At 39.0% G+C, this 15,362-nt stretch overlaps 2 long non-coding RNA genes across 2 annotated transcripts in view; one reads left to right on the top strand and one right to left on the bottom strand.

Annotated features, from left to right (window-relative positions):
- The first annotated feature begins 323 nt into the window (after positions 1–323).
- On the top strand, positions 324–14,957 carry LOC122466204. Its single transcript, XR_006291553.1, has 2 exons — positions 324–734; positions 14,138–14,957. It is a non-coding gene; the product is annotated as an uncharacterized LOC122466204 (long non-coding RNA).
- The window catches only part of LOC122466203, a 121,349-nt gene continuing 108,225 nt past the window's right edge, over positions 2,239–15,362 (bottom strand). Inside the window, exons 4-5 of the long non-coding RNA XR_006291551.1 lie at positions 6,655–6,773; positions 2,239–2,281 (exon numbers count right to left, since the gene is read on the bottom strand). This is a non-coding gene — a long non-coding RNA (uncharacterized LOC122466203). The remainder of the gene's footprint in view (positions 2,282–6,654; positions 6,774–15,362) is intronic.

Here is a 15,362-nt window from a genome sequence, read left to right as displayed (position 1 = left end):
AAATCTTTGAAATGCTGGAAGAGAAATACATTTCCAAATGTCTCCGATCACATATAGAAATCAGACCCCGGGCACCATATAGATATTTTGTAGTTAAAGAGATCTAATAAAGAATGGCTGTTTCCTCCATCCGCTCCCCCCTGGCACTGCCTATAGATGTACGAGATTTGCTGAGGGCATTTTTTTCCCTGCTGTAAATAGGAGTTCATGCTTGAGTGCCATGAAGTGTGTGGATGTAGTGGCACAGCAGGCTGGAGAAAAAAAAATATCAGGGCTTCGCCATATTTGCTGTTCGGTATGAACACATTTTTGTTTCAAACCGACGTCCTTTTATCACCAGTAGCTGAGGAGTCTCGGAAAGAAATACAATCAGAAGGATCTCCAATCTTGGGGTCTGAGCCAAGATGATATTTCTGTTCCCTGCAGTCAGAATAAGAAGCAGTGCAGGGATGATTATTATACACACGAGAAAACCAATCGGGATGCTAATCTAGATGTGTATTGCCTGCATTTTAGTTCAAAAGGCAGTTCAGTATCCTAATACAGTTAGTTGTTTAAAGTGCAGGTCCCAAACAATGTAATCTGAGACAGTTCTAAAATGACACCAAGGGAAGTTGCCACAGAAAAAAGTATATTAGCAGTTTTATTGCAGACAGCGGGTAAAAGGGCCTCGCTGGGGAGTGAGCTCTATTCTAACTACTCATGGCGACTGCTTTTACAAAGGGAACTTGGAGGTAAACACTGAATGGCTCCTGAAGAATTTCAATCCTTTCATGGCAATGTTTGGCGCAAAGTTGACACTATCTTTCTATCTGACCAGCTGCTCCTCTTATGATTCCCATCGAAACTGCCCCCTCCCCTAACAAGTAAATGGTAATATTGTATATATGTATCAAATGGGTACAAAGATAGAAATATTGTCTTCTATGGCAAATTGATGATTAACACGAAATGAGAGCTGGTTGTTTCTGGCTGCAAGCACATTAGGGATCAGGTAAGGTCAAAGCTTTATATATTATGTCTTTTTCTCTAAGGCTTCTGCTCAGTTTCGGATAAAGAAAGTGAGTAAGATGTGTTGTCATAAAATTAAATTAAAATAATGTTAATGCTTAAAGTAACTGAGCATGCAGAAAACTGCTTCGAAAACCTAAAATGGAAAAAGTTAGTTGTGAGATTCAAGCTTAGATTTAAAGGTTCGGGTTTTTTTTAAAAAACGTGATCATTTTTATAATAATAGCAAAGATATGAAAACAAGTTTTATGAGTATGACTTCATTGACCTGAGTTGCCATATATAAACTTCTCTAAAGTAGTATGTTTAATTTTTAAAAATATTTACCATGTAATTAGCAATATTTAAGCCGTTTTAATACTTACGTCCATATCTCACATTAACAACAAGATGTGAAAAATGATTAATATACTTTTTAAAAATATTTGATAAACACACTGGGGCTATTCATGTGATTTTTAATCCATGTGTGGGTTGCATCTCCCTAGCAAATGAATTTACATAATGATCTTGCTACACTTAAAAGTTTTCTTGTATTCGATTGATCAGAACTGCTAATATCTTTCCATACATTGCTTTATCATTGCAACGGTTCTTTAAAGTGTTTCTCGGGGAAGCACTTAATTGATTAGATATTCAGAAAATGTCTATATAAGAGATTAAGACAACATAAAGCGGCAAAGAATCCTGTGGCACCTTATAGACGGATGCACGTCGACTTGTATTCACCCAGGAAAGCTCATGCTCCAATACGTCTGTTAGCCAAAAAGGTGCCACAGGACTCATTGCCGCTTTTACAGATCCAGACTAACCCGGCTACCCCGCTGATATAAGACAACATAGTTTCAATACAGAAAACTAAAGAAAGAGTGAGATCTAGTGGCCTTTTTCTTTGATAAAGTACATTTTCCCAAAGCATCCAAACATGCGCACACCTGGGAACTTTGAAGGAACAAACTTTTCTGTTTCATATTAAAGGTGCAGCTGAAGTGGCTGAGTTCATTTCAGTTTGTTAGTGACCTAATAATGTAACTCCAGGACGCCGCTCTTTCGGAGTTTCTCTCGGTGCTTTTGTTTGGCAAACTTTTTTGGTTTCTCAGAAGCACTTATAAATAATATACTTTTGTCTCCATTTTTGTTTTGATCATTTACTCCCAACATGCCGATTTCTTAAGATATTTATTAGTGTTATTAAACGAGAATACAATCAATCAAGATAGTAATACAATATAGCCACCTTAGCTCTCTCCTCTTTCTGCATCAGTTTATCCTATTGAAAGAAAGAAAAAAATGCTATTTAACATGGACATTCAAAAATATATATATATACTAGGCACAGCCCATATCGATGCTGCTCTGACAAGCTGATTTATCTGTGGACCACTCAGAACCCAAGCAGGCTCAGTTGAAGAAAATGTTACATTGAAACAAAACTGAATCGCTAAGTGGAGGTGGGGTTTTGTTTTTGTTTCCGTTTTTTCTCCTCTTCCCCCCAACATATATTGCTAATTATTTAAACTATCTGTTAAAATTATTTCGTCATTTCTAGCTCCTAAGAACATTTTTATATTTTTAAAAGGGTTATGCTTAAAACACTTCAACACTGGGTGTGTGTTTAGAAAAAATTGACTCCATTTCTCCTGACAGGTAATCTTTTTCTGAGGGTCATCTCCCAAATAAAAACAAAATGGAGCATAAAATGAAAGGTTTCAGAGTAGCAGCCGTGTTAGTCTGTATCCGCAAAAAGAAAAGGAGGACTTGTGGCACCTTAGAGACTAACAAATTTATTTGAGCATAAGCTTTCGTTGAAGTGAGCTGTAGCTCACGAAAGCTTATGCTCAAATAAATTTGTTAGTCTCTAAAGTGCCACAAGTCCTCCTTTTCTTTTTTCATAAAATGAAAGGCCTTCAAGATCCGCTAAAACATGGTATGCCAAAGTTTTCTATATGTTTTTAAAACATATCCCTCAGTATGTAATAGAGGGCCAGATTTTGCTCCCATTTAAACCCAGGGGAGTTTTGTAATTTACTTCAGTGGAAGTAGGAGCCGGTTAAAAATGATCATTTATAATTTCACTAAAGTGAGAAATAATTCTTCTGAAAGAGTCTCTGCTCATTTAATGTAGTGATCAGGCAGATTTCAGGAGTAGTGGGTGGTAACAATTTTCAGTGAAGTTCAATTTGTTGTGATCTATGCGCAGCCTTAAAATAAATAACAAAGGAGTTTTGTAGGTAAAGTGCTTCGCTCGTTAATTTAATTTGTTTGTTTGTTTGTTTAATTATTTATGGAGTACGGAAAAAAGCCCAGTTCTAGACTGGATTGTTGCAGGTACTACAATGGAAAATCCTAAAGTATAAATTGAGAGCTTCTTTTACTGCTTATCATATATGGGTAAATGGTCATGGGGGGAGTGGGGGAGAAGGGGAGAGAAAGAGATTAAAAACACCAAACTAATCATTTGTTTTACTCAAATGCAAATGCTAACCCTAAATCCAATTAATAATTTCTTCTAAGTGTGATGCTTTGTATTATTTATGCCTAATAACATGGTATCATATTTAAGTGTGCTTATGGCTAATGTAATCAAAAGTATATGGCCCAACATATACAACAATTGCTTAGTACTGAAGTTATGGAGAGAAAGGTTTACGAAGAACACCGCTCATTAACTGAACAGACTTTCCCTGTCCTAGCTAGTGTGCTAAAACAAGAAGGAAGTGGTACACCAGAATGAACACACCAGCTGTGCCTCCTAAAAAACCGAGCGTGAATTATTCTGTTGAAGCAATGTGGGCAGGTTACAACTACCCCAGCACGGTCGCCTGTTAAACGTTAATAGCTGACAAATGTTTCGATTTGCATACTTTTTCATGGGACTAAAATGTGCTCAGGTACACTGATAACAATACAGCCCTACCTAAATCCCGCTGGCTTGCCTCACGGAAGTAATCCAATTTAACTCAGTGGGATTAGGTGCGTGAGTAAAATCAGCACAACCTGGCCCGTTTCTAGTTCTTTTAATTCTATCCAGACAGCGAATAAGACGCAAAGGTCCTACCAGGATTTTGCTACATGAGCTTTATCTTATAACTGCTTGTTTACGCCCTGCCGTGTATTTCTGTCCTTTAAAAGAAAACCACCCTTTAAAAATGAATATGCTTGAGATTTTTGTCAAAAATTAGGACCTAGGCGTGGCCTCTATCGCTTCATATCAGAACGGGAATAATTTTATATTTATAGTATAGTTACCTATGTGTGTGATACAAAGCGTCTTGTTTCTGAATTTGTGTGGGTGGGTGGTGGGGGGGGTGTGTTAAAATATCTCTCACATGCACAAGGCATTTAGATGACTGTGAACTGAATACTTTCTGCCAATTCCAGCTATTTTCAATCTTTTAATCATTCTGTATTTTAATTGGTTATTCTTTGGAAAATACAACTTGTCTGAAAGCTGCCACCGCGTATCACTGGAGGGATCCTTCCAATGGAAACCATCGTCAATATTCAGTGTGTGAGCCATGGCTCATTCTCTCACACACACGCTTGTGTGTGTTGTCCTGGAATAATGTAGAGTAACGCAGGTCGAGAAGCAGAAAATCTGGGCACCGCATTGTGTGTGTGTGTGTGTGTGTGTGTGTGTGTCTGTGGAGTTTAGGGGAAGGGATGACAGAATAGTGTGTGTTTGACAGTTTGTTTGGGGGAGGAGGACTGGGGCGGAGGTGGTGGGGTGCTGGAGCTATTGTGGTGGAGTCCGCATTTGTGTGGCCGTTGTGCGGTCGGGGTGCAGCCTGAGTGTTTGTGACGGCGCTGGGGACGTTAGGGGTGGTAGTGGAACTGGTGTGTTGTGGCAGACGGGTGGGGTGGTAGCTGAAGGCGTGATGAGTGTGTGTCGGTGTTGGGGAGATTGGGGCTGGTGCTGGATGGGTGGCGGTGTTGGGGGGGGGGGGGGCTAGGGTTGAGAAGGGTAGTTGAAGGGGTGTCTGAGTTGGTAGTGGGGGAGGAGGGTTGGAGGTATTTGTGTGACAGTGTACCGCCCTTGTACAATAATCACGCAATTATCTAGCTGAAACATTCTCAAATGGCAAAAAGTTGCAAAATAGATCGACCTCCCTGAGATGAGAAGGAGCTGGATACAGAGGTCTGCAGCCATCATCCCTTTTTCAATACATTTTAAACAAGAGGATCTAGTGAGTGATTCCGATTCAATACACATAATCAGTTTGGAAGTCCTATTTCCATTTGAAAACAGGCCTATTTGCAATCATGAGAGCCGGACATGCTGAAAGATACAGAATGCATTCAGAGTAGATGGTAGGTGATAGAATCTGTAGACAAGCACTAAATATTTTCTCCCAGTTTTCAGACCTTTTACATTATACTTTAATCATGATGTATTTTTAATCTAATATTCCTTTTGAAAATATGACTTAATTGCTTTAGAAAGCAAAGCTCTGACCCACAGCGAGACTCCCTGGTGGAAAAAAAAAAGGGGCGGGGGGGGGGGGAATACAAGAAAGAACGGTGATTGAAAAAGCATGTTGATTGTCCTACTAGTCTCTTAGGGTTAACAGTCATTTAATCAAGAGTACGCTGGGTAAATGATTTTGTGGAAAATGCTAACTTGTTTTTAAAGTAAGGACTGGATGAAGAACATTTGCACAGGGCTATAAATAGAAGCTACTATACACACATGTAAAAGTATAAAGGACACACCGTGCTGAAACTAGACTGATACAGACAGGAAGTTTTCTTCAGAAACAAAATCTTCTGAAACACTCAGTTCCAGTAGCTAAGTGTTCTCGCAGTGAATTTCAGGGCCTGAATAAGTGCACAGGATCCAACTGTTGGAAATAGCTGAGATGCAGTTGCCAGAGAGAGGTCATTTTTATTATTGTATTTGTGCCAAGCCTCTGAAAACAAACTCATACACCTTACAGTTGTATGCTACAAGGTGAAAAGTTTTGCATTTTAAAGCAATATGTTTTGTTTCTTAACAAAAACATTTTTTTTTGTCCTGAAAGTAAAAACCAGACAGGCATAACACCCTAATATGGCATCACTGATTCCATGGCATATTACAATCCACAGCCCCTCCAGGCAGACACATCCCACCACCACCACTTCTTAAGAGAGTCATCTTACAAGCCTGATAATATTTTCAGTTCTGCATTCTGTAAAGCTTTTTTTTCTCACTATTCAAGTGCCAGAAGATAAGAGGCCTACAGGACCTCAGTAATCATCATAATTTATGACGGGAGTGGTGATGGGAGTTGAGGATTGTCTGCATATAACCAATAGAAAATTAAACACTTTCATAATTGAAAAGATATAACACACCTTATTTTTTCTGGGTTCTTTTTTGGCAGGGGGGCACTGAATAAAATCTACCGTAGTCAGCTATCTTGGCTCTGAATTGAGTTGATCATAGTCCTTAACTATTCCTGCAATAAGTTTTATGGGAGACACTTGCTAATTGCAGCTAAAATACAGTACTAAGTTCTGGACTCAGCACCCCTTTCTTCAAACTCCCACCCTCTTTGACATACACACAATTTTATTCTCCACCACTAGGAAGTGAAAAATCAGCCCTGAACATGTAACCTTCTAAGAAGCTGATTTAGTGTGGAAAAAGTAAATACCTACTTTCAAAATATTACTCACAAATTTCACTTGATGATGGATGGGTTTACATAGTTGCTAAACACAGAATCCAGTCATCTTCAACAATTATTGGTTTTATCTTTTGCTGTCACCTCTGTTTCCTGTCAAAGCCAGAGCAGTGATAAATACATGAACCGATGCAATAAAAACAAGAGTGCTGTATTCAGATGTTTTTGCATTTCCCTCTGATACTAAATTTAAACCATCTACGAAGAATAAGTAGAGAAAAGGGATTCAAGTGTGGACAGGAGGGACAGCTTCACAAATTGCTATTGGAGTTAATTCAGTTGCCTTTTCACTTCTCACACTCTACACACCAAAAGCTACTGTATTATCTTTAGAAACATTTCTCCTCTGTTTTTACTCCAACCTACAAAAACACATTTCTGACATTAGTTGTATTTTAAGTGCATTATTTTAAAGTCTCATCATCGTAGCAGATGCTGTAAATGTGAGCAAATGTTTTCATTTTAGCCACTGAAGAGAAGCAAGCTTCACTCAAATATTATTTCATACTTTCCCATTCCAATCTGCAGAGAGTAAGCTTCCTAATTAGGACCAGATCCTGCATTTTTCACTCAGGCCAAATGCGCATTGAAATGAATGGGTGGAGGCCCCATAAAACTGAATTTGTTGTTCTTGACACCCTGCAGGCTATGAATCATTTTATTGAAATACCCCATATGAAGTATTAGCATGACGAACATCTTCTTTATTCCAGGAGTCTAGACTTCTAGCCATTGATTCATAACGATACCTAACATTCTCTTCTAAATTCAGACAAATGTACAATGTAATTGGAGGGAGGCTACCTCAGGGCAGGGTCAGCTTTGCAGTTTATGGATAAACTTACTCTCCTTGTTATTGTGCATGCAAGAAACCAAGGGCCAAATTGTGTCCCCAGTGTATTTAAATCAGCTAGTTCTAAGTTACGTAGAGTTTAACTCTGAAGAACTATCCAAAGTCACAATTAAGAACATTTCCAGGATTTCCAAATACAAATGAAAAGGAATTTGAGCAGAGAACTTCCTACAGCAATTGGAAGGAATGTTTACAACGAAAAGCCTTTCATACGTCAGTAGCTCTGGGTGTTATTTGTATAAAGTCATTACAATAAGAAAAGTAGCAGGCCGGAGGTGTGCGCACAAATGAGAACATGCAGCAGCAGCAAAATGCAGTAAAAGTACAGGTGCCTGTGCAAGACAGGTGCCATTTGCCAGCTTTGCGCACACAGTTGGGACGACACCATTTTATTTTTTAATTAATTTTTTAGTTACAGAGTTTTTTTCCACAGGAACCAGATGAAACTTACATGATATAAATTCGTAAGAGCAATTTGTACACCTCAAAATAGGGGCTGGTACCTCATCTATTCGCCCCAACTGCTACCGAGGAAAAAAGAAAAAGAAAAGAAAAGCCACCATTCTGCTCAGGAAATTTATAAGTTTATGGTCCAGATCCAGCTCCTTTTTATTCTCGGGAGTTGTCCCATGGAAATCCAAAGGGTTACTCAAATGAGTAAAGGGAGCAGAATTTGGCTCTAATTATTTCTTGTAAAAGTCATACTTTTTCTGTTTTGTTGTTTTTCCTTTAGGGTTCCTTGTACATTTTTATGGCACATTTTTAAATCTATCACATCCCCAAATCGAAGAATAGTTAGGAAAAGGAAATTGACACTGACCCGAGTTGCCTTCATATACCAATTCCTAGACAGTTGTTCATTTATTATTATGGTTATGGAGCTATTTTAGCTGAATATTGTTCAAAGCCAAATTTTAAATTAGGTACTGAAAAGTGGGTTCTTATCAAAACGATCAGACTTAGCTTTCAGAGACAACACCTACCATGTGTAACATGCACTATTCCACACTTATTTATTTAAACACATATAGCGCATCAATTCCCTTTATGAATATTATACTTTGTTCTATATATCCACGGGCAATCCATCAACAAGTGAATATTACTAACTAATTTATAAAAATGACACTGATTTTTCTCAAGGAGTAATATAAGACCCGATCCTGCAGTCCTTGCACAGGCAACAATCCCAGTTAATCCAAAGGGAGTGTTGCTTATGCACTTCAGGGCTGGTATCTCATTTACTTACATACTAGATTTGATCGTGGTTTATTGAGAGTCATTGTTAGCCAAAGGAATACATAAAGGTCTTACAAAAGAAAAGCACTGAACTTTTAAAATACTAGCTAGAAAGCTGAACAAGCAAAACAAAACAAAACCAAAAAATATCCCTCCATGATCATACAGATTTTCTGGAAACAAGGTTAAAACGTATAGTATATTGATAAATGATTATATTTCTGTGTGAGCTTATTTGCATGGTTTAAACATGCCATAGTGAGTCAGATACAATCAATATAAGATTTGCCAGATGATAATAAGTAATTCTCTAAAGAGAGAAAGTGAGAGCGCTAAGAATCTATTTAATTAGAAATAAAAGTTTTCAAGTGAAAGGATACGGAACAAGATTTTGTTGTTGTTGGTATACGTCTTTTAGTCATACACAGCTGATCCACTTTATTCAGCTAGACTTTGGACTTATTTTAAAAATCCACTCTTGTGATGCTTTTCAGATATTATTCTGGGTATTAATCAAAATACCAATTTAGCGATGATTTTCTCCAGGTATTTTGACTCCAATGAATTCCTGTTGTAGTGGTAATGTCCATGATCTCTGGATCTGGATGTCTTTTTAAAAGAAAATGTTCTTTTTAAACCCCTTCCGTATTTCTCTATCCTATGAAACAATTTTTTTTTACTTTTGTTTTCAATGTATTTAAGAACGATGAAAACAATAATTCCTTTGTCCAATGAATACAAACTAAAATATCAAAGCATGTTTAGGAATAAAATGAGTAGATAATTGATAGGTTTTGTTAAATATTTCACACGAACATTTTTATACCTTTTATATGTACTTGTCCTTAACCTTTAAAAGCAACTGCTGTAAATACAAGATCTGTACTTTCTCTAATAGATTTTACTAGGAGCTGGTGACAGAGAACTGATTTCTTTTCTATTAGGGTTTAGCACATCTTTGTTGAAGGCCTGTAGAATGACCAAGGATTAGATTTGCATCTCTTAGACTCCCTGTGTGGTCTTTGTAAGAAGCTTGTAACTGTTAAAAATGACTTGTTAGGAAGCGTGTGGGCTCTCATCTCTTTGCTTTTGACAGAATGATTGTAAATTCAGATTGGTCCTATAGGCTTTAGCCTGCAGATTCCACCTGAACCTTAAGCAATTAGAGCCTAATCTCAATGCAATCATATTTGAGTTAGGATTTGTTGCACTTTGTTTACTTCAATTAAAAAGCTACAGAATATTTTTGAGCATTTTAAAAGTGATAGGCATTACAGAATTTTTTAAACCTTGAATTTGATAATCATTGCCCCTTTATTCGACTCTTTACACTCAAACCACTTGTCGACTTGTGTGTGCAGAATTTAATAGGAAAACACAGGGCAAAAAAACAAGGCGAAGTAACAGTACGACCCATCCGGGGAATGTACTTTGTATTTTCACCATTTCTAAACCAAGCATTCAAACTTCAGTTCAATTCTGCACCTTATATTACTATAATCAAAAGTATGTGATACAAGCCTAAGAAGGAAAATCTCAGGGCAAATATACATGTTCAATACTTCTATTCTTAGGGAGGCAAAACAGCATAAGGATTAGGTCCATGATTTGTTTTTTTAAAATTATTATTTGCTGAAGTTTATGATTGGTTTGTAAGAGACATGCAGAAAATTCTGTTATGCTAACACATTTGTTCCCCTGTTTGTTTACAGCTATTGCCTGAGAAATGATGGGACAGTTTACCTTTCTAAAGTTAGATATGAGTTTAAATACCATAGTTCTTGTGACTTATTGTAACAAACAAACCCACAAACCGTGGCACTGGTTTGTGATTGTCCAATTCTTTTTTATTTAGGGCTCGAAAAAGCGTGTGGGTGGGTCGGAAGGGGAGGGCTGCTGCAAAATGACACTTGTGAGTATTTTTTTACCCTGGTGACAATTTCTTTGTGTTTGGGTTCTGTTTTTGCACCACTAGCCTGTGAATGGTGCTTTTTAATAATAATCATGATTATAGTTACGGTTTTTAAATAGCCTCGGCTCCTAACATTAACATAGCCCTTAAACTGAAGCGGTTCCTATTCTCTTTATCAAGTCTTGATCATTTCAGAAACCCTTTACCAGTTACTACTCTGAATACAAAAGGGATCCCCCAAAGATGTGTTACTCCTCTTAAATACTGCAATCCTTCCCTTGACTCACTGGGATTGTTTTCCGTTAGGGTCATTTGCCCCATAGCAAAGGGGCTTTGGGCCCAATCCTGCTCCCACTTAAGCCCGTGGTAAAACTCCCATTGATTTGAAGCATCCTTTGACGTTAACGCAAGTTTCCTGCACCACAATTGGCCTAACACCTATTATCAGCACAGCCGGCCCCCAACCCTCTCCCTCATTTTAATGGACTTCCCTCACTCTCTTCCCACCTCTCTGGGCAAGGTGTCCCTTGATGGTGGCAGGAATCTGTCACACCTGGAGCTTCCCAGAAGAACTGGCAGGCAGCAATTTTAGTGCTCCAGTTCTGCACACCATCGCTTCAGTTCCCCAGTGTAGTCTACAATAAATGACAATAACGTGTGCAGCACTGAGACCCATTAAACTGTTCTTAGCAGAACATTTCAGCCTGGGCTCCAGTGCCGGGGACAAGATGATAGGACTTAAAAGCTGCTAACTATTAGATTTGCAATCACTCTCCTGACCCAGGAGTGTGGGACCGAGCCCTATGGTGGGAAATCAAAGGACCCCACATCTTGCTCATCAACTTTGCTGCCTAGGCCTCCCACTGTTGGTCTGATAAAGTCCTTTCCGGTGTGTGCTGAGAACTCCAGCTCTGCCGCTTTGAAGCCGGTGAGCGTGATAGTCCCTTGGCGATTGTTCATTCTTCGCCGAAATCATAACCTGGAGCCAGGCTTGCCGGATTATTTGTAATAGATTTATTCTTTCATTTATTTCCTGCACCTGGAATGACCCTCAGTTTGTATTTTTCCTCTTTGGTTCATAAACACAGACACAATTTCCCTTTAATGAGGGAGCTTCACCCTGACTCACCCTGATATCTCTGCAGGATAAACTCCTCTGCAGCCTTCTCAGATAATAATGTGTGTGTAGATCATTTACCCCACAATGTCTATCAGACAGGAAAATAAAACGGTACGACCCAAGCATATTCTTTGCTGAAAATGGGGTGCCCCAAATCTACTCATTTTGATGCCAAGAAAACTGTTCTTATTTAAATAGTAGAAAATGCAGGGAAATGTCATCTCTTTCTGTGATCTCGAAAGAAGAGACAGTTTTTCTTGCCTGTAAATGATATTTCTCAGCTGAAAGCAGCTCAGTCCACAGCTTAATGAGTTTCATGCCAGGCTTCAATAGGCATGAGTGAGCAATGGAATGGAGGGATCTCTTGGGGTGTGAATGCAAGCATCTTCCAATGTCTGTAGCCCCCTTCCCTTCCCAGCCTCACCAGCAGCTGCCATAGTACTTTAGATGGAATATTCACAGATTGCAAAATAAAGGAACAACTGAAGAGAAAGCAAAGATAGCAAAGCAAAAGTTCTACAGTGACAAAGGGAAATGGAAACTTATGGCATTGCAAGTTAATAACAGGAAGATTAAATCCAGCGGCAGGACAAGTGTTAACCAAGAGACTACAGCCTGCTAGATAATGTTAATGACGCAATATTTTCCAACAAATTTTGCATTATTTTTTAAATAACATATTAGATTTCTCCCCTATTATTTGCCCAGCTTTACAAGAGACATAATACAAAGAAGGATACTTTGCATAGTTGGGACGGTTGCAACAAGAAGGGTATCAATAGCACAATAGCCTGTGTGTGTGGTGGGCAGGTCGGGGTGGGGGAGGAGTTTAAAGTGGTCAAAGCTTATGTCATTACAGGTAAAAAAAAAAAAAAAAAAGTCTGTTCTCCAGGGACCCTGTTCAACTTCCATTAGAGTTAAAGGGCAGTGGATCAGGCCCCATGCAAGTTCAGTCCACAATTTACTTTGATCTTTATAGCAGTCTCTCATCCATAGAGAGGCATTATTTTTTTCAAATATAATAATGCTGAACAATAGTCCTACTGTGAAATGTGTGGGTTACCTCATCATTATGTAAGGAGGGTAATAAGTCAAGTTAATTTGGACAACCAGTGATCAGAAGGAGGACACTTTTATCTGTGGACAGTCAAGCACAATCTGCACATCAGGGCTTCAGGCACAAGGCGTGACACTTGTCCTTTCTGACCAGAATTTTTGTTGTTGTTGTTGTTGCTACCACCTTTGGAATGGAGAGGGAGGTTATGTGGTACAAAACCCCAAAGACTATGTGATGAAAAATATGTCCATCAAAGAAGGGTGAGGATGGGATTTTAAAAAAATGCTCAGATTTGGCCTAACTCTGTTTCCACTGGAGTCAATGATAAAACTCATGTTGGCTCCAACAGGAGCAGAGCTAGGCCACCTCAAGTGTATTTAAAAATCCCTCCCTGAATGTCTGAGTACTAGGTGTAGAATTTCAGGATTAATCAGGGATGTGAACAGCTCTATTCATGGCAGACACTGCTGTGTCACTCAGAGAAGTTTTACCCCACACTCTAGACAGTACTTCATGCTGCTTAATATGATTTACCTTTCCTTTGAGGCAAGAGGCCCTAGGATTATAAAACAGCTTTCAGCCTAGTAATATAGAAGCAGATCTGCCAAGTCTACTGCTTTTCCCAGTAGACTACTGCTTTTTTGTCTAATGTGAAATGTCACCAAACTATTGATTTTACTAGTGCTGGGTTTATAGACTCAGTGCGGGGCATTTCACATGAAATAGAGAATGATTTGTTTGTATTAAGCAACAGCCCTGGAACTAAAGTGTTTCAAAGTTATCTTCTGCTTCTCTGATTTCTATAATAATTTATCGAAGCTAAATCCAGATGCCCAAAACTTTCTCACAAGACATACATCTCAGAGGCATCACACGTTTTTGCTGTACAAATTATGGAAATACATTTTTTAAATCTTTGACTTCCTAATATACAGCCTTAAGATGTCATTGCCAGTTGTTCTAAGCCCCCCAATAGAGAGCTTTAGAAATTGTTTTATATTTCTACATTTACTTTCGATGTTAATCTAGTTTAAGTGAGCACTAAGTTAGGGTTAATGTTAACATGACCCAATTCTCCCACCCTCTTAGGATATGTCAGTATGAAAAAAGCATGAGGATGACACTGGAAAATTTCATGGAAATGCATGCAGCTCTCTCTCCATGCCTGGGTTTTGTTACCATAAAACTTTAGAAGTGGGAAGGCACATGCTTCTAATGGGTTTTGCCTGAATTTATGAACATATATGCAATTACAGTCTATCCTGTTTTGCTACAGAATGTTGGCAGGCGTGCAGAAGCCTGGATTCAGACATGAGGCAAGGGCTCCTTGTTCTCCCTTGTTAGTTCAGATAGGTTACACGTGTTGTCTGCCTGGACTAGGACTGACTTCCCTGAGAGAACTCCCCTGGGGGTAAACAGGGCTCTTTATCTGGCTTTTAGTTTTAGAAGGATGGGTTGGAGCTTTGACTCTGGCTAGGATAATTTCTCCTAAACTCTGTGGCATGCTGTACGAATGCCACAACCAGAGAGATTTGTATCTGTGGTCAACATCACCCACTGAAGACTAGATAGAGAAGCTCCATTTAGTCTGTTTGAGTACCACAGTTAACATAACAAGCAGAGCAATGTCCAGTGGATTCTATTTTATCATGAACATATGCCAGGTTCAGAAGAGCACTGCCTTGAGACAGGACACCAGGACACCAGAAAGACAAGCAGCTTCAAACACACCGGAAAATAGTGCTGAAGACTTTGGATCTCCTCTACAGCTTTTTTTCCACTTTGGCTGCCCTTTCTTCAGACAGGAAAGTGCTGCCCAGCTCATTCTGGAAGATAAATCCCAGGTGGATTAGTTTCTGTGCCAGTACAAGAGAACTTTTGGCGGAATTCACACTAGTCCTAGAGATGGGAGTACTGTAATACTAGGATGCTATCAGGGTATTCAGAACATTCTTTCCCCAGATTAGCTAGTTGTTAAAACTGCAAAAAACTGCTAGCTCTTGCTTCGAAAGATGGGCCACAGTAAAAGACATCAGCTTCAAAACCTATAGTGCAGATGACAGATCAGAGGGAACAGCAGGGTATTACAAATGAAGGTTTCTGAGACAAAAATGCAGGTACTATAGGTGCTGCAGAAGAAGCATGGGAGTGATGGAAATGTGCATCTTGGCAAGTTTATAAGAATATTTATCCCCAGGGCCATGGCTAGTCTTAATTAATAGGTCATACAGAAAATGCAAGGTCAGATCAGACCAGTGGCCCATATAGTCCAGTATCCTTCTCTCTGACAATGGTTACTACCTGTTGCTTCAAGGGAAGGTGCAAGAAACCCCACAGTTGACAATTATGGAATAATTTGCCTAGAGGGGAAATCTTTATCCATATGTACGTCAAGTACTTTTTTGAATCCCACTGAGTTCCTGGCCTCAGTGATACCTTGTGGTAATCAGTTCTTCAGCTTCAAGGTGCACATCACCTCTCAGCCCACTTTCGATAATTGG

Source organism: Chelonia mydas, chromosome 6 (assembly GCF_015237465.2).
Source record: "Chelonia mydas isolate rCheMyd1 chromosome 6, rCheMyd1.pri.v2, whole genome shotgun sequence".
Lineage (NCBI taxonomy): Eukaryota > Metazoa > Chordata > Testudines > Cheloniidae > Chelonia > Chelonia mydas.
Note: the sequence above shows the minus strand (reverse complement) of the source record. Positions and strands in the feature narration are given on the sequence as shown.